This window comes from Nicotiana tomentosiformis, chromosome 9 (assembly GCF_000390325.3).
Source record: "Nicotiana tomentosiformis chromosome 9, ASM39032v3, whole genome shotgun sequence".
Taxonomy (NCBI): Eukaryota; Viridiplantae; Streptophyta; class Magnoliopsida; order Solanales; family Solanaceae; genus Nicotiana; species Nicotiana tomentosiformis.
Window position 1 is genome coordinate 59,277,363 of NC_090820.1, and position 25,809 is coordinate 59,303,171.

The following is a 25,809-nucleotide window of genomic DNA, read 5'->3' on the forward strand; positions in this document are numbered from 1 at the left end:
TCCGGAGAGACAATAGAGACCAATGTTGTAACTTATATATGAATAGAAATAACTGATCAGGTGAAGTTAAAGTTTTTACCGGTAAGTCTTGTTGGTATTGATTGTAATTTCTCCAACAAACTTTTAAACACTCATTACTATTTTGTATTAACATATCTATCTAAATGTTCGTATTTGAAAATACATTTGATGACTAACAGAACCTTTTTGGTCAGAATCTTATTCATAGTTTGAACCTTCAAGCCATTATTGATGGTGGAAGGGAGATTGCAAATGCAATAAGCGACGCATAAGCTATATCAAACTCCGGTCTCTTCAAATCCTTTGATGTTTTGCCTTGGAGGAACATATTCCCAATATTTGAAGCTTTTTTAGTGCTTCTATTGCTGGACCCTAATAATCACTTCATGAGCCACATCTGGTATAGACCATTTTTCCTCAGATGCTTCAGAGCATTGTATCTTATGCATTCTGATAAATGTGTATTGTGCTACTGATATAAATCATTTCACTTACATGTTACAACTTTAAAATAGGTTATTCTGTTTTTTTAAAGCAACTCTAAGGATGAAGATGAGGAGATAAACGAATTGTTGGCAAAATACAGCAGCAGCCCGGATTCACAATCCCGTTTGAAGTCGCTTTTACCCACAATAAGTACTACTTTTGCTGGTAACAAGTTTATTAGAGAGATAATAGAGGAGCTAGAAAATCATAACCAAAGTGCTGATACATTGGGTAAGGTTATTTGCTTCTCCATAAAAATAAATCCTATAATTTATTTTCCAATCGATGAGTATATTTTAGAGCCATGCTTTATTTTCATTTTCATGTGTGAGTTCATCTTCTTGACATTGGCAAAATGGACCAATGATACTCTGCAAGGGCTCAGAAAGCGAGACCCTTTCTCTCTCTTGTCACGATCCAAAATCTCAACTTGTCGTGATGGTGCCTATCTTGTTACTAGGTAAGCCGAAAATCTCAATAAACCACAATCTCTCTTAAGTTTGAAAATATAATATTTAAATACAATACAAAATCCCACAAATATTGATACGAATAGTCCCCCCAAAATCTGGTGTCACTGAGTACATGAGCATCTAATATGGATACAAGTCTGGAACATAAGGTCTATAATAGTCTAAGACCAAAATAGAGTAAACAAGGAGGTAGGGAAAGAGAGACAAGGTCTGCGAAACACGGCAGCTACCTCTGAATCTCCGGAAGATCAACTGCATGAGAGAATCAACACCCGCTATATCCAGAAGTACCTGGATCTGCACACGAAGTGCAGGATATAGTATGAGTACAACCAACTCAGCAAGTAACAATAATAAATAAGGAACTGAAAATAGTGACAAGCTATAGAATTATAATTCATTTTTAGTAATTCCAGCAAAGAATAGACATGCTTTCAAATACGGCAGTTTAAGTCAAATTAATTTTATACAATTCAAGTTCATGTAATCCGGATATAGAATTTTTCAGAAATTTCACCACAACAAGAGATAGCAACGAAGTGCATCAACCAATGAAAAACAAGTATAACCTCTCAGGACAACAATCATTCACTGGGCTCCCATCCCTCAGCACTCACACTCAATGGGTACCCGCGCTCACTCGGGGTGTACAGACTTCGAAGGCGCTCCTACAGCCCAAGCGTTATAATCTGCACGGACAACTCACGTGCTGCGCGGATAACTCATGTGCTATAATATAAATATCTGGATCTGCACGGCCAACTCACGTGCTCTTGTATAATATAAGGATCCGCACGGCCAACTCACGTGATGCACAGCCAACTTACGTGCTATAGTATAATATAAGGATCTGCACGGCCAACTCACGTGTTGCACGGCCAACTCACCTGCTATAGTATAACATCTCACAATCAGGGCCTCGGCCTCACTCAGTCATAAAGATCTCCAGTTTCTTGAGCTCTCAACATGTTATAAAAACAGCCCAAACAACAATGATATGATACATCAATAATGAACAAATAGAGACTGGAATAAAATAATCAAGTAAGTTGTCACTGAGTACAAAACAATAATTTAAGCAGATAATTTAACATGTACACGACCTCTGTGGGTCCCAACAATTCCAACATATAGCCTAAGCATGGTATCTAGCATAACTTATAGTCAAATTTACACAACACATAGATAGCACATGACTATCAACAAGTTATTCAGTTTTACAATTTTCACGGGACGGACCAAGTCACAATCTCCTCGGTGCACGCCCACACGCCCGTCACCTAGCATGTGTGTCACCTCCAAAGTAATCACATGATATGAAATTCCGGGGTTTCATACTCTCAAGACCAGATTTAAAACTGTTACTTACATCAGAGCATGAAATTCTTTACTCTGCTATGTCTTTGCCTCACAAATCGGCCTCCGAATGCCTCGAATCTAGTCATAAATAATTCGTTTCAGTAAATAAAATTTATATGAACTAATTCCATAAGAAAATACAAATTTTCGATAAAACAGAATTTTAGCTCAAAAATCGCCTGTGGGGGCCATGTATCAGAACCCTACAAAAGTTACAAAATCCGAAAGCCCATTTAACCACGAGTCTACCCATACCAATTTTACCAAAATCCGACCTCAACTCGACCCTCAAATCTACAAATCTTATTTCCAAATTTCTAAGTTCAAATCTCAGATTTACACCTCAAAATCATGTAATCTAGTCGGATTACTCGATGATAATTCAATATTATGGAGTAAAAATGATCACAAGGGACTTACCTCAAGTTTTCCTTGAAAATCTATCAAAAATCGCCTCTTCTCAAGCTCTAATTTGTGAAAAATGGCGAAGGGAACGAAGTCCCTGCTTTATAATTCTGCCCAGACAACCCTCGATCCTGGGCCTTCGATCGTGTTCCTCGATCCTAGCCCTCGATCCTGGCCCTCGATCATGGTCCTCGACCCAAGCCTTCGATCTTGCCTTCAATCGTGGCTTCAATCTTGGGCCCTAGATCCTTGCCCTCGATCATGGCCCTCGACCCTGGTCTTCGATCCTGCCTTCGATCGTGGCTTCGATCCTGGGCTCGATCATGGCCCTTTTCTGGGCACGATTCAAGGCTCTATTCTGAGAAATTTTGGGCTCGATTCTGGGCGAAGGAATTTGCAGCAAAAGAAAATTGCAGTAGCTATTTTAGTCCACTTTTTGATTCGTTAACCATCCGAAACTCACCCGAGGCCCTCGGGGCCTCAACCAAATATACCAACAAGTCCTAAAACATCATACGAAGTTAGTCGAGTTTTCAAATCACATCCAACAACACTAAAAACACGAATCACACATAGATTCAAGCCATTAAACTTTGAAACTTTCCATTTCTACAAACAACGCCGAAACCTATCTAATCACGTCCGATTGACCTCAAATTTTGCACACAAGTCATAAATGACATAACGGAGGTATTCCAATTTTCAGAATCGGATTCCGACCCCGAGATAAAAAAAGTCAACCCCCCCCCGGTCAAACTTCCCAAAATTCAACTTCCGACATTTCAAGCATAATTCCACTACGGACCTCCAAATAATTTTTCGGATGCGCTTCTAACTCCAAAATCATTATACGAAGCTATTGGAATCATCAGAATTAAATTCCGAGGTTGTTTACACATAAGTCAATATCCGGTCAACTATTTCAACTTAAGCTTCCAACATGAAAATTCATTCTTCCAATCTAACTCCGGAATATCTTAAAACCAAAACCCTCGATCATGGCCCTCACTCATGGCCCTCGACCCTGGTCCTCGATCCTGCCTTCGATCGTGGTCTCGATCCTGGGCTCGATCATGGCCCTATTCTAGGCACGATTCAGGGCGAAGGAATTTGAAGCACAAGAAAATTGTAGAAGCTATTTTAGTCCACTTTTTGATTCGTTAACCATCTGAAACTAACCCGAGGCCCTCGGGACCTCAACCAAATATATCAACAAGTCCTAAAATATCATACGAATTTAGTCGAGTCTTCAAATCATATCCAACAACAATAAAAACACGAATCACACATAGATTCAAGTCTAATGAACTTTGAAACTTTCCATTTCTACAAACAATGCCGAAACCTATCTAATCACGTCCGATTGACCTCAAATTTTGCACACAAGTCATAAATGACATAACGGAGGTATTTCAATTTTCAGAATCAGAATCCGACCCCGATATCAAAAAGTCAACCCCCGGTTAAACTTCCAAAAATTCAACTTTCGGCATTTCAAGCCTAATTCCACTTCGTACCTCCAAATAATTTTTCGGACACGCTCCTAATTCCAAAATCACCATACGGAGCTATTGAAATCATCAGAATTAAATTCCGAAGTTGTTTACACATAAGTCAATATCCGGTCAACTATTTCAACTTAAGCTTCCAACATGAAAATTCATTCTTCCAAACTAACTCTGAAATACCTTAAAGCCAAAACAAACAATTTACACAAGTCATAATACCCTCTAGGAAGTTATTCAAGACTTCAAATAGTTGAAAGGAGCGTAAATATTCAAAATGACCAGTCGGGTCGTTACATCTCTGTTTCACCAAAAGCTTATTTCTGCAGTTGCATCTGCACGTAGTAAAAATGAGAATCATTTGTCCACTGTGAGCTTCTCCCTAAGTTGTGAATTTTTCCTACTACTTTTCTTCCTACAGATTCTTTCCTATTCACGAACGTTATAATCTTCCCTCTCTGTTGTTCACAGGTCAATGGTGTCATGAGAACTGAATATCGCATCGCTATAAAGTCTGGTCAACGGAGCAACTTTGCTGAAGATTTCCGAGCAGTCTTACTGCACAAGGAACAAGTTTGTTTCTTGCATTGCAAACGCATGATACTGTAACTGCATAAATGTTGGTTTTGTGGTTTCTTTAGTGTAGTGCATTTTTTGCTAAGGATTTTCGACTGAACTTAGTTGAGGCGTAGTGTCATCTTCTTAAAGATTGAATTAAGTTCCTAGTTTATTTATTCTTTTTTTTTCCAATAATGCAGCTTCATTGTCCTGTTAGACCCACCATATTGTATTGTCGATAGAGACAATCCATCTTACTCGGAGGAAGTTAACCTTAGCGAGGTGGAAGCTCTTTTTTTACCTTGCAGTCCGGAAGTTGATGTCTGAGTGTGCCCGAATATCCTGTATTTTTCCAGCAGTTAGGATTAACAAATACTTCTCTTTTGGTCAGTTAAAATACATGTTTATGTGTCTAATCCCAAATGATGCTTACTCAGATGTTGGCATTATCTCTAAAATGTAATTTATGAGGAAATAAAGTGCAGTTGGTAGTCTATTCTTCACGTAACTTCTCTCATTATTAACACCATGTTTGGTGCATTCCTGGTGTTTATTGAGTTTGTGTAATTTGTTTATATCTTTGTTTATTGTTTTGAAGAAAATGAGTGGGGATCAACACATAGATATGCATGACATAAACAATATGGATTTTATTCCGCTATCCTTAATATAAAATGCTGATTCTTTGCGCTGAAATAATATTTGTAACGTTTTGTCTCTTCTCTTCATATACTACTCTTTATCTTATTCATCACCTTTTATACCATGTATTATTAACTTCTTCTTCTTTTTCTTCCGCAAACAATGAAGTTTTTCAACATTACTCTAGATACATGATGAAATTTCTAATTTCTTAACCTTGTAATCTCAAGACAGATATACAAACACAATTGTCATTCTTGCAGCAGCTTTGCCCTTATTCATTACTACAAACACATTGCACTCCAAGTTGCAACTCTTTCACTACTACACAAATAGAGATCACTGATAGCATCAGCAAAATCATTTGCTAATCTTTTGTGACAAATAAAAATAAGTTTAGACTACAAATCGCATGGGCAAAATTATCTAGTTAAGTATAGACGTGTACTAGTTACAATTAGCTTATAGATATTGATAATTACACTAAGTAGAAGTGTGCGTACTAAGGATATATCCTTAAGTAATGTTAGTGATTCACTAGCCTATACATTGTTAATTATACACTAAGTAGAAGTTTATTAATGGTATACGTGAAAAATCTTAGTGATTATTTAATTATCTTAAATTGATAACTAAAGTAAGTAGAAATATATTAGTGGCATCGTTAATTGGTATTAATAATTAATTAGCTAATTCATTGAAAATTACTTTGTGTAAGCCTAAGATATGTTAAAGATATCATTAGCTTGTGATTTGTTCTAAATTTGAGAATTATATTAATGGAGTTTTGTGAAATATTACACTAAGCAGAATTATATTATACAATTATATGTTAGATTTTTGTAAAATATTAGTTTGATTTTTATTGATTCATAGTAATTTGTTAGTTAGAATTTAATTAATTGTCAATTTGATATTTTATATAATAATACTTATAAGTAATTGATATATTAGCTTGAATAAGACCTGCACATTGGATGTAAACATGTTATTAATATAATTCATACAATTAGTTGAAATACACTTTCGGTTACATAAAGAAACCCTAACCTTAAGTATTTTTTCTTTTCTCCCTATTCTTTCTCTTTTCCTCCCTCTAACGGCGTCCAACCCTCAGCCATCGTCTCTCTGTTCCTCCTTCCGACCAGCCATCATCTCTCTCTCTTCCTCCGCTTCCCAGCGATGACCAGCCTGAGGGACAGGTAATTTTTCTTTTCTCCCAATTTTGTTTCGATTGTTGTTGCTTCTTTTAGATTTTCATCCCAATTTTGTTTAGGTTGTTGCTGCTTCTTTCAATGGTTGCATTTTGTTTGCCTTTTTCTCTATTATTTTCTGAATTATTTAGAGGAATTTAAAACACTGATAGCTCAAGTGTTGGTTATAAATCTTGCTTTGAATGAAGTAGTAGTACTAGTAAGGGGAAAAGATTCGTGGAGAACATTAGAAATCTTGGTTAGATTCGTGGAGTGCACATTTGTGTTCTCTCGTTTTTAATTTTTCTTTCTTTCTAATTTTCCAGTTTTCTCTCGTGGAGTGCACATCGTCTCTCTCTTCCTCCTTCCGACCAGCCATCGAAACTGAAGGAGTCCAAGAATAGGTACGATTTTGAATACTCAATTAGTTAAAATGCATTCAGTCGGTTCATATGTCAAACATGGTCAAACTTTTGAATCACATTAATATTTACTATCTAAATAATATAAATATCATCCGTTAACACTTTATTTTGTAATACAAATAATGAATACACTAACATATACTATAACAAGCTATATATAGTTAAAATGCATTCCTCTCGTCCTCCCCGTGATCGTTCCTCTAGTCCGACCCGTGATCGTTCTTCACGTCCTCCACAAGACCGTTGTCTATACTGTCTTGTAGATGAAAGTTCATCAGATGGTGATGATGTTGTAGAAAATACCCCTTGACCAATACTTTGATATACTTTGAACTAGACTAACAGAACTAGTTTTGAATTAGATTGAACAATTTTGAACTTGTTGTACGTACTTAGTTTTTGCTTGGTTTTGGATTGTGATGTTTAATTGAACTTTAATTTGTTAGTTTTAAAGTATTAATTAGATGTTTGGTTGTTGTTGTTGGATATTTGGTTGGATTTGTGGTGAATTAGGGGTTGTATGTGGTGAATTAGTGGTTATTAGATGTGAATTGGGGGTATTGGTATGCTGTTTTTATTTGGCTGGTGGTGTAGCTACAAAAATAGGCATTTTCTGTCAAAATTAATCCTAGAAAACTGACCAACCTTGGTCGATGACTAATAAAAAAAAATTAAATTATAAATTACCGACCAATATTGGTCGGTTAATGCACATTGAATTCCCAGAAATTCAACATTACCGAACAACTTTGGTCGGTAAGTTGTCTGCCCTGTCCAGATTACCGACCAACGTTGGTCGGTATTTTTAAATTTTAATTATTTATAAAAAAATATAAAATTAATAAATTTAAAACACCTACCAACGTTGGTCGGTAAAATTAAATTATTAAAATAATATTCCGACCAATGTTGGTCGGTAAGTCAATTAAATCGTCAGATGGTCGTGTAGAGCATACCCACCAATGTTGGTCGGTAATTTTCGATCAATTTTGATCGGTATGCTTTTCCGACCTTCAAATTATCGACCACACGTTAATGGTCACGTTTTAGACGGTTATTGGCCATTACCGACCGACTTTGATCGGTTTTCCCGAATTTGTAGTAGTGTTAGATTAACCATAATAATAACTATCTAAACAAAAGTTTCCAACATGCTTCCTAGAACAATGTTATGATAAACCCAAGTATCATAACATCCACTAAAGACCATTCACTCTATAAATTAAATATTCACTTGGCAAGAAATACACACGAGGATTTGAAAAAACCAATATGTTTAAGGAGTAAAACTCATATGTGCAAATCGATTTTATCAACAAAGTATTCCAATCCACCTTGCAAATCAAGACTCAATATTCTGCATGATAAAGGAAATACGAAAGGTTGACCAAACATTCATTAAGCCCAAGTATCTCTAGAGCATGCATCAAATTGAACACTCGATCTTGTGGTAGAGCCAAGCATATCCAAAATCAAGAAAGAGCATCTCTCCAAATGAAGTAGCAATTACTTGGTTCAAAAGAAAACTCTCACGACCCAAAATCTCACTTGTCGTGGTGGCGCCTATGTCAATACTAGGCAAGCCGATAATCTCAATAAACCACCATATCTTTTAAGTTTGAAAACATGATAATTAAATTCAGCGGAAGAAATCTCACAAATACAAATATAACACTCCCAAAACCCGGTGTCACAGAGTACATGAGCATCTAATATGAATACAATGTCTGACTGATAAAAACCACTGTCTGAAAGTGTAGAACAGTACAATAACTGAAGGAAAGAGAGACAAGGTCAGCAGACGCCAGGTAGCTACCCTGATAGTCTCCAACTGACACACTGAGGTCTAACAGCCGCCGTGTCTGGAAGCACCTGGAACTGCCACAAGGTGCAGAGTGTAGTATGAGTACAACCAACTCAATAAGTAACAAAACTAACCTCTAGGCTGAAAGTAGTGACGAGCTCCGCAGGTACAGTCTGGTATAAATAATGGTATAAAAATGTAGGCATGCTTTCAAGTTCAACAGTAAAATTCAGTACAAGTGAAATAGATCAATATTGCATGATATGAGGAATATGACATCTCAGTAGAAAGACCTCATGTAAATACTGGTCACAAATTATTCGGTCACTCGGTACAGTTTATGGCCAATCTAGCCCAGGGGTATTCCAACCCGTATGTAAATACACATCGATTAACAGTTAGTCACTCAGTATCGTATAAGGCCAATCCAGCCCTGGGATAATTTTATCCCCAAATATAACTGATACGGACAAGATCCATGTCCAGATAAACTCATTACAATACAAATAAGTAAGGCAAGTCCATGCCCTGGGAAATCCATCCCGAATATATATAATCATCTAAGTAAGGCAAGCCCATGCCCTGGGAAGTTCATCTCGAATATATATAATCATCTACGCTCACTGGGGGTGTACAGACTCCGGAGGGGCTCATTCAGCCCAAGCGCTATATAAAGCCAATATGGCCTACTGCAGGCGGGCAATCCTGATACGTATAATAGTAAAGCCTATAAGGCCTGTTGCAGGCGGGCAGCCCCGATCCATAAAATAGTAAAGCCTATAAGGCCTGCTGCAGGTGGGTAGCCCCGATCCATATAATAGTAATGTATAAAGCCATTATGGCCTGCTGCGTCGCGCAGCTCAATCCCATAAATATCCTCACAATGGATAAATATTACTGAGTGTGAAATGTATATTTTTGAACAATTAATTCAACAGCAACACGACCCCATGGGTCCCAAAATATTGGCACGTAGCCTAAACATGATCTTTAATAGGAGTCTCAGCTCAATTTCTCTAACACGTGGAGAATGTTCAGATAATAACATGATTCATTAATCTTACAACTGCACAAGATTTATTCAAGACACAACTTATATGGTGCACGTCCACATGCTCGTCACCTATAGTGTGTGTCACCTCCAAACAATTTATATCATACCAAATTCAGGGATTCATACCCTCAGAACCAAGTTTAGAAGTGTTACTTACCTCAAACCGTGTAATTCTTTACTCCGGTATGCCTTTGCCTCATGAATTGGCCTCCAAACCCCTCGAATCTAGCCACAATTAATTCGATTCAGTCAATAAAATTTATTGAAATTAATTCCATAAGAAAATACTAATTTTCCATAAAAATTTGAAAATTATCTCAAAAATCGTCTGTGGGGCCCACATCTCGAAACTCGACAAAAGTTACAAAATCCGAAAGCCCATTCAACCACGAGTCTAACCATATCAATTTTACCAAAATCCGACCTCAACTCGACTATCAAATCTTCAAATTAAACTAAAAGGGTTTTCTAAATGTTTCAACTTAATTCACCCATTAAATGATGGATTCAAAGACATAATCATGGAAATTAATCAAAACTGGATAAGAATCACTTACCCCAAACACCCACGCAAGAATCTCTTCAAAAATCACCTTCTACCGAGCTCCCAATTTGATTTTGTGTTATTAACTCAAAACCTCAGTTTTGGAACTTTTAATTCTGCCCAGAAATTCCTGCATCGCATTCGCGAAGCACAAAAAAAATGTGCTGCCAAGATTCCTTCTTCGCGTTCGCGATATCCTCATCGCGTTCGCGATGCCTTCAGACCTCTGCCCTTCGCGTTTGCGAGACACGAGATGCGTTTGCGAAGGCTTAATGCCAAGAAGTTGCTCAATTTATGAGAGAGACTACGCCAACTACGCCAGTTACATTAGAGGCAGATGAGTCAGCAGAGCTCACCGAGGTTGTAATTGAACAAGCACAGGTTGACAAGGGTAAGGAGAAGGATGATGAACAAATCTCAGAACAGGTGGCACCTCTTGTGCCAGAAGCTTCCAACAAAGAAAAGACATCAAGTAGTGGACAGAGGTCGACTCCTGCACCAATCCCTCAGAGATTGGAAAAATAAGAGAAAGATGATCAATACAGGAAATTCATGGAAATGCTTTGACAGGTTCAATTGAATATTCTACTGATGGATGCTTTGAGGGAAATGCCAGGGTATGCAAAAATGACGAAGGACCTGATGTCGTGGAAATTTGACTTCCAGGACCTGTCCAGTGTAACTCTGACACATACCTGCAACGTGGTAGTGACAAAACATATGTCCCAAAAGGTGTCTGATACAGGTAGCTTCACTATCCCATGCACTATTGGGAGTTATGCTTTTGCTAAAGCATTGTGTGACATCAGTGGTATGCTGCAACAACTCATTGGAACAAATGGTAAGCTGCAAGAAAAGTTAGCAGCACATGATTCAGCAATCAAAGGCATTGAAACTCAACTGGACAGCTGTCTATGGCCTTGAACAATCGCCCCAAACGAACATTGCCTGCAGATACAAAATATTAACCCAAAGGAACAGAACCCAAATCAGCTAAAGGCAGTGAGTCTCAGGAATGGAAGAGCTTTAGACAGAGAGCAAGAAGTTGCTCAATTTATGAGAGAGACTACGCCAACTACGCCAGTTACATTAGAGGCAGATGAGTCAGCAGAGCTCACCGAGGTTGTAATTGAACAAGCACAGGTTGACAAGGGTAAGGAGAAGGATGATGAACAAGTCTCAGAACAGGTGGCACCTCTTGTGCCAGAAGCTTCCAACAAAGAAAAGACATCAAGTAGTGGACAGAGGTCGACTCCTGCACCAATCCCTCAGAGATTGGAAAAACAAGAGAAAGATGAACAATACAGGAAATTCATGGAAATGCTTTGACAGGTTCAATTGAATATTCTACTGATGGATGCTTTGAGGGAAATGCCAGGGTATGCAAAAATGATGAAGGACCTGATGTCGTGGAAATTTGACTTCCAGGACCTGATGTCGTGGAAATTTGACTTCCAGGACCTGTCCAGTATAACTCTGACACATACCTGCAACGTGGTAGTGACAAGACATATGGCCCAAAAGGTGTCTGATACAGGTAGCTTCACTATCCCATGCACTATTGGGAGTTATGCTTTTTCTAAAGCATTGTGTGACATCAGGGGTATGCTGCAACAACTCATTGGAACAAATGGTAAGCTGCAAGAAAAGTTAGCAGCACGTGATTCAGCAATCAAAGGCATTGAAACTCAACTGGACAGCTGTCTATGGCCTTGAACAATCGCCCCAAACGAACATTGCCTGCAGATACAAATATTAACCCAAAGGAACAGAACCCAAATCAGCTAAAGACAGTGAGTCTCAGGAATGGAAGAGCTTTAGACAGAGAGCAAGAAGTTGCTCAATTTATGAGAGAGACTACGCCAACTACACCAGTTACATTAGAGGCAGATGAGTCAGCATAGCTCACCGAGGTTGTAATTGAACAAGCACAGGTTGACAAGGGTAAGGAGAAGGATGATGAACAAGTCTCAGAACAGGTGGCACCTCTTGTGCCAGAAGCTTCCAACAAAGAAAAGACATCAAGTAGTGGACAGAGGTCGACTCCTGCACCATTCCCTCAGAGATTGGAAAAACAAGAGAAAGATGATCAATACAGGAAATTCATGGAAATGCTTTGACAGGTTCAATTGAATATTCTACTGATGGATGCTTTGAGGGAAATGCCAGGGTATGCAAAAATGATGAAGGACCTGATGTCGTGGAAATTTGACTTCCAGGACCTGTCCAGTGTAACTCTGACACAGACTTGCAGCGCGGTAGTGACAAGACCTATGGCTCAAAAGGTGTCTGATCTAGGTAGCTTCACTATCCCATGCACTATTGGGAGTTATGCTTTTGCTAAAGCATTGTGTGACATCAGGGGTATGCTCCAACAACTCATTGGAACAAATGGTAAGATGCAAGAAAAGTTAGCAGCACATGATTCAACAATCAAATGCATTGAAACTCAACTGGGACAACTGTCTATGGCCTTGAACTATCGCCCCCAAGGAACATTGCCTGCAGATACAAATATTAACCCAAAGGAACAGAACCCAAATCAGCTAAAGACAGCGAGTCTCAGGAATGGAAGAGATTTAGACAGAGAGCAAGAAGTTGCTCAATTTATGAGAGAGACTACGCCAACTACGCCAGTTACATTAGAGGCAGATGAGTCAGCAGAGCTCACCGAGGTTGTATTTGAACAAGCACAGGTTGACAAGGGTAAGGAGAAGTATGATGAACAAGTCTCAGAACATGTGGCACCTCTTGCGCTAGAAGCTTCCAACAAAGAAAAGACATCAAGTAGTGGACAGAGGTTGACTCCTGCACCATTCACTCAGAGATTGGAAAAACAAAAGAAAGATGATCAATAGAGGAAATTCATGGAAATGCTTTGACAGGTTCAATTGAATATTCCACTGATGGATGCTTTGAGGGAAATGCCAGGTTATGCAAAAATGATGAAGGACCTGATGTCTTGGAAATTTGACTTCAAGGACCTGTCCAGTGTAACTCTGACACATACCTGCAACGTGGTAGTGACAAGACATATGGCCCAAAAGGTGTCTGATACAGGTAGCTTCACTATCCCATGCACTATTGGGAGTTATGCTTTTGCTAAAGTATTGTGTGACATCAGGGGTATGCTGCAACAACTCATTGGAACAAATGGTAAGCTGCAAGAAAAGTTAGCAGCACATGATTCAGCAATCAAAGGCATTGAAACTCAACTGGACAGCTGTCTATGGCCTTGAACAATCGCCCCAAACGAACATTGCCTGCAGATACAAATATTAACCCAAAGGAACAGAACCCAAATCAGCTAAAGACAGCGAGTCTCAGGAATGGAAGAGATTTAGACAGAGAGCAAGAAGTTGCTCAATTTATGAGAGAGACTACGCCAACTACGCCAGTTACATTAGAGGCAGATGAGTCAGCAGAGCTCACCGATGTTGTAATTGAACAAGCACAGGTTGACAAGGGTAAGGAGAAGGATGATGAACAAGTCTCAGAACATGTGGCACCTCTTGCGCTAGAAGCTTCCAACAAAGAAAAGACATCAAGTAGTGGACAGAGGTTGACTCCTGCACCATTCCCTCAGAGATTGGAAAAACAAGAGAAAGATGATCAATACAGGAAATTCATGGAAATGCTTTGACAGGTTCAATTGAATATTCTACTGATGGATGCTTTGAGGGAAATGCCAGGGTATGCAAAAATGATGAAGGACCTGATGTCGTGGAAATTTGACTTCCAGGACCTGTCCAGTGTAACTCTGACACAGACTTGCAGCGCGGTAGTGACAAGACCTATGGCCCAAAAGGTGTCTGATCCAGGTAGCTTCACTATCCCATGCACTATTGGGAGTTATGCTTTTGCTAAAGCATTGTGTGACATCAGGGGTATGCTGCAACAACTCATTGGAACAAATGGTAAGCTGCAAGAAAAGTTAGCAGCACATGATTCAGCAATCAAAGGCATTGAAACTCAACTGGACAGCTGTCTATGGCCTTGAACAATCGCCCCAAACGAACATTGCCTGCAGATACAAATATTAACCCAAAGGAACAGAACCCAAATCAGCTAAAGGCAGTGAGTCTCAGGAATGGAAGAGCTTTAGACAGAGAGCAAGAAGTTGCTCAATTTATGAGAGAGACTACGCCAACTACGCCAGTTACATTAGAGGCAGATGAGTCAGCAGAGCTCACCGAGGTTGTAATTGAACAAGCACAGGTTGACAAGGGTAAGGAGAAGGATGATGAACAAGTCTCAGAACAGGTGGCACCTCTTATGCCAGAAGCTTCCAACAAAGAAAAGACATCAAGTAGTGGACAGAGGTCGACTCCTGCACCATTCCCTCAGAGATTGGAAAAACAAGAGAAAGATGATCAATACAGGAAATTCATGGAAATGCTTTGACAGGTTCAATTGAATATTCTACTGATGGATGCTTTGAGGGAAATGCCAGGGTATGCAAAAATGATGAAGGACCTGATGTCGTGGAAATTTGACTTCCAGGACCTGTCCAGTGTAACTCTGACACATACCTGCAACGTGGTACTGACAAGACATATGGCCCAAAAGGTGTCTGATACAGGTAGCTTTACTATCCCATGCACTATTGGGAGTTATGCTTTTGCTAAAGCATTGTGTGACATCAGGGGTATGCTGCAACAACTCATTGGAACAAATGGTAAGCTGCAAGAAAAGTTAGCAGCACATGATTCAGCAATCAAAGGCATTGAAACTCAATTGGACAGCTGTCTATGGCCTTGAACAATCGCCCCAAACGAACATTGCCTGCAGATACAAATATTAACCCAAAGGAACATAACCCAAATCAGCTAAAGGCAGTGAGTCTCAGGAATGGAAGAGCTTTAGACAGAGAGCAAGAAGTTGCTCAATTTATGAGAGAGACTACGCCAACTACGCCAGTTACATTAGAGGCAGATGAGTCAGCATAGCTCACCGAGGTTGTAATTGAACAAGCACAGGTTGACAAGGGTAAGGAGAAGGATGATGAACAAGTCTCAGAACAGGTGGCACCTCTTGTGCCAGAAGCTTCCAACAAAGAAAAGACATCAAGTAGTGGACAGAGGTCGACTCCTGCACCATTCCCTCAGAGATTGGAAAAACAAGAGAAAGATGATCAATACAGGAAATTCATGGAAATGCTTTGACAGGTTCGATTGAATATTCCACTGAAGGATGCTTTGAGGGAAATGCCTGGGTACGCAAAAATGATGAAGGACCTGATGTCGTGGAAATTTGACTTCCAGGACCTGTCCAGTGTAACTCTGACACAGACTTGCAGCGCGGTAGTGACAAGACCTATGGCCCAAAAGGTGTCTGATCCAGGTAGCTTCACTATCCCATGCACTATTGGGAGTTATGCTTTTGCTAAAGCATTGTGTGACATCAGGGGTATGCTGCAACAACTCATTGGAACAAATGGTAAGCTGCAAGAAAAGTTAGCAGCACATGATTCAGCAATCAAAGGCATTGAAACTCAATTGGACAGCTGTCTATGGCCTTGAACAATCGCCCCAAACGAACATTGCCTGCAGATACAAATATTAACCCAAAGGAACAGAACCCAAATCAGCTAAAGGCAGTGAGTCTCAGGAATGGAAGAGCTTTAGACAGAGAGCAAGAAGTTGCTCAATTTATGAGAGAGACTACGCCAACTACGCCAGTTACATTAGAGGCAGATGAGTCAGCATAGCTCACCGAGGTTGTAATTGAACAAGCACAGGTTGACAAGGGTAAGGAGAAGGATGATGAACAAGTCTCAGAACAGGTGGCACCTCTTGTGCCAGAAGCTTCCAACAAAGAAAAGACATCAAGTAGTGGACAGAGGTCGACTCCTGCACCATTCCCTCAGAGATTGGAAAAACAAGAGAAAGATGATCAATACAGGAAATTCATGGAAATGCTTTGACAGGTTCGATTGAATATTCCACTGAAGGATGCTTTGAGGGAAATGCCTGGGTACGCAAAAATGATGAAGGACCTGATGTCGTGGAAATTTGACTTCCAGGACCTGTCTAGTGTAACTCTGACACAGACTTGCAGCGCGGTAGTGACAAGACCTATGGCCCAAAAGGTGTCTGATCCAAGTAGCTTCACTATCCCATGCACTATTGGGAGTTATGCTTTTGCTAAAGCATTGTGTGACATCAGGGGTATGCTGCAACAACTCATTGGAACAAATGGTAAGATGCAAGAAAAGTTAGCAGCACATGATTCAGCAATGAAAGGCATTGAAACTCAACTGGACAGCTGTCTATGGCCTTGAACAATCGCCCCAAACGAACATTGCCTGCAGATACAAATATTAACCCAAAGGAACAGAACCCAAATCAGCTAAAGACAGCGAGTCTCAGGAATGGAAGAAATTTAGACAGAGAGCAAGAAGTTGCTCAATTTATGAGAGAGACTACGCCAACTACGCCAGTTACATTAGAGGCAGATGAGTCAGCAGAGCTCACCGAGGTTGTAATTGAACAAGCACAGATTGACAAGGGTAAGGAGAAGGATGATGAACAAGTCTCAGAACAGGTGGCACCTCTTGTGCCAGAAGCTTCCAATGAAGAAAAGACATTAAGTAGTGGACAGAGGTTGACTCCTGCACCATTCCCTCAGAGATTGGAAAAACAAAAAAAGATGATCAATATAGGAAATTCATGGAAATGCTTTGACAGGTTCAATTGAATATTCCACTGATGGATGCTTTGAGGGAAATGCCAGGGTATGCAAAAATGATGAAGGACCTGATGTCGTGGAAATTTGACTTCCAGGACCTGTCCAGTGTAACTCTGACACAGACTTGCAGCGCGGTAGTGACAAGACCTATGGCTCAAAAGGTGTCTGATCTAGGTAGCTTCACTATCCCATGCACTATTGGGAGTTATGCTTTTGCTAAAGCATTGTGTGACATCAGGGGTATGCTCCAACAACTCATTGGAACAAATGGTAAGATGCAAGAAAAGTTAGCAGCACATGATTCAACAATCAAATGCATTGAAACTCAACTGGGACAACTGTCTATGGCCTTGAACTATCGCCCCCAAGGAACATTGCCTGCAGATACAAATATTAACCCAAAGGAACAGAACCCAAATCAGCTAAAGACAGCGAGTCTCAGGAATGGAAGAGATTTAGACAGAGAGCAAGAAGTTGCTCAATTTATGAGAGAGACTACGCCAACTACGCCAGTTACATTAGAGGCAGATGAGTCAGCAGAGCTCACCGAGGTTGTATTTGAACAAGCACAGGTTGACAAGGGTAAGGAGAAGTATGATGAACAAGTCTCAGAACATGTGGCACCTCTTGCGCTAGAAGCTTCCAACAAAGAAAAGACATCAAGTAGTGGACAGAGGTTGACTCCTGCACCATTCACTCAGAGATTGGAAAAACAAAAGAAAGATGATCAATAGAGGAAATTCATGGAAATGCTTTGACAGGTTCAATTGAATATTCCACTGATGGATGCTTTGAGGGAAATGCCAGGGTATGCAAAAATGATGAAGGACCTGATGTCGTGGAAATTTGACTTCCAGGACCTGTCCAGTGTAACTCTGACACAGACTTGCAGCGCGGTAGTGACAAGACCTATGGCCCAAAAGGTGTCTGATCCAGGTAGCTTCACTATCCCATGCACTATTGGGAGTTATGATTTTGCTAAAGCATTATGTGACTTGGGAGCCAGCATAAACTTGATGCCCTTGGCAATCTATAGAAAACCGGGCATTGGCAGAACTAAGGCCATTCTTAGCCACTGGGAGAGCATTAATTGATTGTGAGACTGGAGAGTTGAAAATGTGATTGAACAATGAAGAAATAATATTCAACGTTCAATAATCTATGAGGAGACCTAGTGAATTTGCAAACTACTCACTAGTGGAGGCTGTGGATGTGATACTGCAAGATGAGGATGAGACCCTTAATGTCAAGGATCCACTAGAAGCCTGCTTGATGAATTTGGAAGAGATGGACGGTGAGGGGTTGGCAGAGTGGGTCATGGCTCTCGAAGGTCAAGGATTCTGGAAAATGAACCTCAGTCCGAGCCCTTACGCTTAGAAGAGAGAGCAACACCACCTGCAAAACCATCAATAGAGGAGCCACCACAACTGGACTTGAAACCGCTTCCAGCCCACCTCAGGTACGTTTTCTTAGGGCGTAATTCTACTTTGCCTGTTATTTTATCATCTGTTTTTCTAGCTGTGCAGGTAGAGCAACTATTGCAGGTATTGCAAGAATGTAAGACTGCCATTGGTTGGACCATGGCAGACATAAAGGGTATCAGCCCAGCCTTTTGCATGCACAAGATTCTTCTGGAAGAGGGGCACAAACCTTCCAGGGAGCATCAACGACGGCTGAACCCGAATATGAATGAAGTAGTAAAGAAGGAAGTGATCAAGTGGTTGGATGCGGGTATCATCTTCCCCATCTCTGACAATAACTGGGTCAGTCATGTCCAATATGTGCCGAAAAAGGGAGGAATGACGGTCGTACAAAATGAGAATAATGAGTTGATCTCGACTCGTACAGTCACAGGGTGGCGGATTAGCATGGACTATCGAAAACTGAACACAACCACTTGAAAGGACCATTTCCCATTGCCTTTCATTGGCCAAATGTTGGACATGTTAGCTGGGCGGTCCCACTTCTATTTCTTAGATGGATACTTCGGGTATAACTAGATCTCAATAGCCCCGGAAGACAGAGAGAAAACATCCTTCACTTGTCCATATGGCATCTTTGCCTTTCGGAGAATGCCCTTTGGACTTTGCAATGCATCGACTACATTCTAGCGGTGCATGTTAGCCATTTTCACTGACATGGTAGAGGATATTTATGGAGGTGTTTATTGATGATTTCTCCATGGTGGGGGATTCATTTGAAGATTGTCTTCACAACTTAAGAAGAGTGCTCAAAAGATGTGTAGAGACAAATAAAAGTGCCATTTTATGGCACAAGAAGGAATAGTGTTGGGGCGTCGAGTGTCCAGCAAGGGCATTGAAGTCGACCATGCCAAGGTTGATGTGATTGAGAAGCTTCCACCGCCCACTTCGGTAAAGGCAGTGAGAAGTTTCCTTGGGCACGCCGGATTCTATAGGCGATTCATTAAAGATTTTTCCAAAATTGCTAATCCCTTATATAAGCTGCTTGAAAAGGATCAACCCTTTGTGTTTTCTAATGATTGCAGGCTGGTTTTTGAGGAGCTGAAGAAGAGATTGGTGACTACACCCATCACAGTGTCACCCAACTGGGAGAAACCATTCGAGCTCATGTGCGACGCTAGTGATTATGCTATAAGAGTAGTCTTGGGGCAACGCAAAAACAAAATGATGCACCCGATTTACTATGCAAGCAGGACGCTCAGCGGTGCACAGCTCAATTACACTGTAACGAAAAAGGAAATGCTGGCTGTAGTGTTTGCCTTCGACAAATTTAGGTCGTACTTAATTGGTTCAAAAGTTATTATTTATACTGACCATGCAACAATTAGGTACTTGATTGCGAAGAAGAAGTCAAAGCCATGCTTGATTCGCTGGGTTCATTTGCTACAAGAATTCGATCTGGAAATCCGTGACAGAAAGGGGACGGACAATCAAGTGGCAGACCACCTCTCAAGATTAGAAGGAGCTGAAAAGAGAATGGAGGTTGAAGACATAACAGAGATATTCCCGGATGAAAAGTTACTTGCTGTGACAATGGAGGAGACGCCATGGTATGCTGATATTGCTAACTATTTAGCAAGCGGTATTGTACCTTATGAACTCTCCTCAATTCAAAAGAAAAAGTTCTTCCGCGATTGTCGAGCCTATTATTGGGACGAACCTCTATTGTTTAAAATATGTGTGGATAACATGATTCGGAGGTGTATCCCCGAGAAAGATCAACCTTCTGTTTTGCAGGCTTGCCATGCTTCACCATATGGTGGACACTTTGGAGGAATCCGAACAGCAGCAAAAGTGTTGGAATCGGGATTGTTTTGGCCTACCCTGTTCAAGGATGCCCATGCTTGGGTCAAAAGTTGCGATGAATGCCAAATGACACGCAACATATCTCGCCGTCATGGGATGCCAATGACCACATATCAAGAGTTGGAGGTTTTTGACATGTGGGGGATCGACTTTATGGGGTCGTTCGTCAGCTCGTATGTTAACAAATATATATTGGTAGCGGTTGACTATGTCTCCAAGTAGGTAGAAGCGGTGGCTCTCCCAACCAATGATGCATAAGGGGTAACAAGTTTCCTAAAGAAAAATATCTTCACACGTTTTGGCCCCCCGAGAGCTATAATCAGTGATGGTGGAACCCATTTTTGCAATAGAGCGTTCGCACGTCTGTTGGAAAATTATGGAGTTCGCCACAAAGTAGCCACACCGTACCACCCACAGACGAGCGGGCAAGTTGAAGTGTCCAATAGAGAAATTAAAAGTGTCCTAACAAAGACAGTGAATGCAATAAGGACTGATTGGGTGAAGAAGCTTGATGATGCATTATGGGCGTATCGCACATCATTCAAAACTCCGATTGGTATGTCACCATACAAGTTGGTGTTGGGAAAGGCATGCCACCTTCCAATAGAGCTCGAACATAAAGCACTTTGGGCACTACAACAGTTGAATCTGGATATAGAGACCGCAGGCCCCAGCAGAGTCATTGAGTTACATGAGCTCGAGGAATTCAGGTTTCATCCATTTGAGAATGCTAGATTATACAAAGAAAAGATGAAAATGATCCATGATAAGCACATCTTAGATCGGAACTTCAAGCCCGGAGATCTAGTGTTGTTATACAACTCGAGATTGAGATTGTTTCTGGGTAAGTTGAAGTCCCGATGGTCAAGACCCTTCAGAGTGGTGCAAGTGTTCTCAAGTGAAGCTGTAGAGATTGAATCCGAAGATGGGACAACCAAGTTCACGATAAATGGGCAAAGGTTGAAATATTACCTTGGAATGGTCAAAGAGAAAGGGGATAGAGTGGTGATAACTTTGGAAGAGCCCAATACACGAACGTGGAGTGATAATGAAAACCTACGTCGTGCTGCAACGTTAAATCATGCGCTTCCTGGGAGGCAACCTATGGTTTGTTGTAAATCGTCGTGCCGCGATGCTAACTTAGCCGCTTTTTGGGAGGCAACCCATTATTTTCTTACTTTGGTTGTTGTAATTGATTTTGAATGACTTTGACCGATCTACTAGTGTGTAGGGAGAAATTTATGCGCATCGAAAGGATTCGAGGGTCGAAATTAACCCAAAAATAGGAAAAAATGCGGCAAAGACAAAAATTGGGTGGAGACGGAGATCCACGGCCGCGAATTGGACCACGGATATGGCCGCGGATTTTGGCCTGTGTTTTGTCCCCCATCCGCAGCCGTGGATTGGACCGCGGATTGGGGCACAGCTTTTTGGTCCCCCTCTTCCCAGAATCCACGGCCGCGAATTGGACCGCGGATCTGGGCGCGGATATGGGGTGTCTCCAGGTAAGTGTTTTTTAATTTTTAGTCAATTTTTTTATGTTCCCTAACTTAAACGCCCATCAACCCCACTTCCCTTCCCACTTCCCCCACTTCTCTTCTTTTCTTCCTAACTTCAAGTCCCCAAACCCTTCTCCTTCCTTCTCTTCTCCACTCAACCAATCTCTAACCTCCGTTCTTCTCAAGATCTCCAAGTAAGTACATGATTTTATTCCTTTCTTAGTATTTTTTTTTTTTTTTCTTTTCAGTGATTTTTTTTTTCTTTCAATCTTTTCCCTTGCTATTGTATGTATAGGGTAGTAAAATCATAGGTGCTTTTGTCTGTGATTTGGATATCAATTTCAATTTCAGTATTGATTTGGCTCCAGGTACCCAACCTATCTTTATTCCACTGTACCGCATGACTCCGAAAGAGTTGAAGTAACATCTTGAGGATTTGCCAGCGAAGGGGTTTGTCAGGCCGAGTGTGTCTCATTGGGGTGCACCGGTATTATTTGCGAAAAAGAAGGATATGAGTATACGGATGTGCATTGATTACCACCAGTTGGAGGAATCCCGTGAGGAGGGGAGCCCTCTGACGAGGTGGGGTGAGTTTACCGATGCTTTTATGGATCATTTCTTGCACGCCGAGACTAAAGCGGCCTGTGCCGCTGAGTTTGAGAGCTTGAAGCAGGGTAGCATAAAAATGTGGGAGTACCATATGGAGTTCGCGCGCCTGTCCAAGTATGCTATTCACATGTTGCCCACTATGGAGGCTAGAGTGTGTCGGTTTGTGCAGGGCCTTAGCCCCTTAGTTATTAATGAGTCCGCTACGACTGCCTTGAATTCTGATCTGAACTATGGTAAGATGGTGGCGTTTTCTCAAGCTACAGAGGATCATAAACTGAACAATTGAAGGGAGCGTGAGGGTAGCAGCAAGGCCCGGACCGCGGGCAACTTGGGTGGTTCTTTTGCTGGTGGCAGGTCGGCATTTAGGGGAGGGTCATTAAGGCCATCTCAGTCATTCACTCAGTCTACGGTGAGTGCACCACCATCCGGGCCCAGTCAGGGCAACATGGGACCCCACCAACAGGGTCGGCCTGGAGGGAGATTCCTAAGTGTGGGAGGATGCACTTTGGGGTCTGCTTTATGGACCTACCTATTTACTACGGGTCGGTGTGAGGGGTCACATCCAGAGGGATTGACGCTCGTCCCGCTGGATCATGTGTAGAGGTGCGGTGCAGCCAGCTAGCGCTGCAGCTACTACATCCATAACACCTCCTCCAGCTCGAGGCACCCCATCACCTGCAGGGCGTGGTGCAGCTAAAGGTGGTGCACAGAGTTCGGGAGGACCCAGTAGATTTTATGCTATGCCGAGGTGTCAGGATTAAAAGGCTTCTCCAGATATTGTCACAGGTATATTGACTGTCCAATCTCATGATGTGTATTCTCTTATTGATTCGGTTCCACTTTGTCATATGTCACTCCTATGTTGCTATGGAATTTGGGATAGAACCGGAACAACTCCATGAGCCGTTCTCTGTATCTACTTCGGTTGGTGAGTCTATTGTGGTCGCACAGGTTTATAGGGAGTGTGTTGTCATGGTGCATGGTCGGGACACCATAGTCAATATCATTGAAGTAGGGATGGTTGATTTTGACATAATAACGGGAATGGATTGGCTTTATTCATGTTTTGCCAAGCTTGACTGTCGAACCAGAACCGTTAGGTTTGAGTTCCAAATGATTTAGTGATTGAATGGAATGGGGATGATGTGGTGCCAAAGGGTAGGTTTATTTCTTATCTTAAGGCCACAGAGATGATTAATAAAGGATGTGTCTACCATATGGTCCGGGTTACAGACACCGATGTTGAGGCACCTACACTTGAGTCCATGCCTGTTATGAATAATTTCTGGAGGTCTTTCCGGATGAGCTCCCTGGGATCCCGCCAGACAGGGAGATTGATTTTGGGATTGATGTGATGCTAGGCATGCAACTGAAGGATTTGTTAGAGAAGGGTTTCATCCGACCGAGTGTGTCGCCTTGGGGCGCACCAGTTCTATTTGTAAGAAAGAAGGATGGGTCGCTAAGAATGTGTATTGACTATCGGCAGCTCAACAAGGTTACAATAAAAATTAAGTACCCACTGCCAAGGATAGATGATTTGTTTGACCAATTGCAGTGTGCTAAGTATTTTGATAGTAGGATATATTTATGCAATTTAGACACTACTTACACCCTAATTTAGCTGCACTTTAATGATATTTGAATGATAAAATATAACAAAATTCTCTAATTAAGAATTTGATGATTTGCAGGAGCTACTCCGAGCTAGGAGGGAGCTAACGAGTGTTTTGGAGTCAACATGGAATGTGAAAGGGCAATCAAAGGTTAGCCCATTCGAAAAGGATCGAGAAAAGCAAGCGAAACGACCCCTCCAGGTGCGCGGCCGCGAAGTGGGCCGCGAACTGGTCCGCGAACTCAAGGCAGTGAGGCAGTCCAAATCCACGGCCGGATCCGCTGTCGAATCCACGGACGCGGACAGGCGGACGAAAGCCAAACACTCAGGGTTAATTATGTAATTTCCTAGGCGACTAACCTAAACCTATATGAAACCTAAACTCGCCCAGAAGTGGGAGATAGCTGTTTTTAGAAGATTTTAGAGGCAAGAACGAGGGAGAGAAGACGGATAAATTCCTAAGAGTTTTCATCTTCTTCTTTATACTTCTATTTGTTGAGTATGAATTATTTTAGTGATTTGTTTTCCATTAGTATGAGTAGCTAAATCTATTATCTAGGGTTGATGGAACTAATTATTGGATGAAGTGTTGACTCTATTTTGTTATAATTGAGCCATGTTTGTTCTATGATTATTCAATTACGTATTGTATTGTGGTTAATTGAAAGGTCCCTCAATTAATCGTGTCTATTCACTTTGTGTTGCTTGAGAAAGAACATTTGGTTAGATTGTTGTTGAACAATACCAATTTTGGGGAAGTTAAGAGATTAATTACTTGAATTTAAAAGTGGGGTTAGAAATAACGAAACTTTGGTGGGATAATTCTGAGTTGCATAAATTGTTAACTAGAGTAGTTCGAGAGAATGCTTCTAGTAAATTATCGTAATTGATCGAAAGGTAATTACGGTAGCTCGGAACTCATAATCCTCATAGAGTATTACGGCGAGATTATAGCTAAAGAGTTGAGAATTAATCCAGCAATTGGGGAAATCAATAGCCCTAGATCCTTTTACCCATGAATTCAATTTTAGCCTTGATTATTGCTAATTTTATTGTCATTTTTCCTTGGCTAAATAAATTCCACTGATTATTCATAAAACTCTTGCATCCGGAAGTTGTCTGAGCTCATCATTAGCATTATTTAAGGTTGTAGTAAATAGGTTAGTTCCCTGTGGGATTCGACTCCGGACTTGAGCCGTGTTATATTTGCAGCGACCGCGTAGTCCTTTTTACAAGGCATAGTTGGACGCGATCAAATTTTGGCGCCATAGCCGGGGAACTAACGATGTTATTTATTACAACTTACAAGAATTGCTAGGATTCTTAGCTTAGATCAATTTCTTACGGTGTTTAAAATTTTCCATTGAAATTCTCACATTTGACTTCTCCCGTGACTCAGGTGTATGCCTAGAAGCTCTTCGAGGACTGGTGAACTTTTTGAAGGACTCTCACACCCCGAGAAAGCATTCAGGGCATTAAATCGAGCCAACAAGAAGAACAAACAGTTACAACAAAAACACACACTCGAAATTGAAATGGACAACGTGGACTATGTCAACGAAAACAATCGGAATAATCGGGTTGACCCAAATAATGGAGTGGTGGCACCTCTTGTGCCAGAAGCTGCTCTATATGATTGGTCA

General features: G+C 41.0%; 1 long non-coding RNA gene across 3 annotated transcripts in view; it reads left to right on the plus strand.

Annotated features, from left to right (window-relative positions):
* The first annotated feature begins 555 nt into the window (after window positions 1–555).
* The window catches only part of LOC108944766 (uncharacterized), a 33,102-nt gene continuing 7,848 nt past the window's right edge, over window positions 556–25,809 (plus strand). For 2 of the 3 annotated variants that reach the window (XR_011410826.1, XR_011410825.1), the window contains exons 1-2: window positions 6,463–6,651; window positions 6,969–7,046. This is a non-coding gene — a long non-coding RNA (uncharacterized lncRNA). Of the gene's footprint in view, window positions 739–4,720; window positions 4,823–6,462; window positions 6,652–6,968; window positions 7,047–25,809 lie in introns of those variants that run through there. The other variant, XR_011410827.1, reaches the window with a different exon arrangement.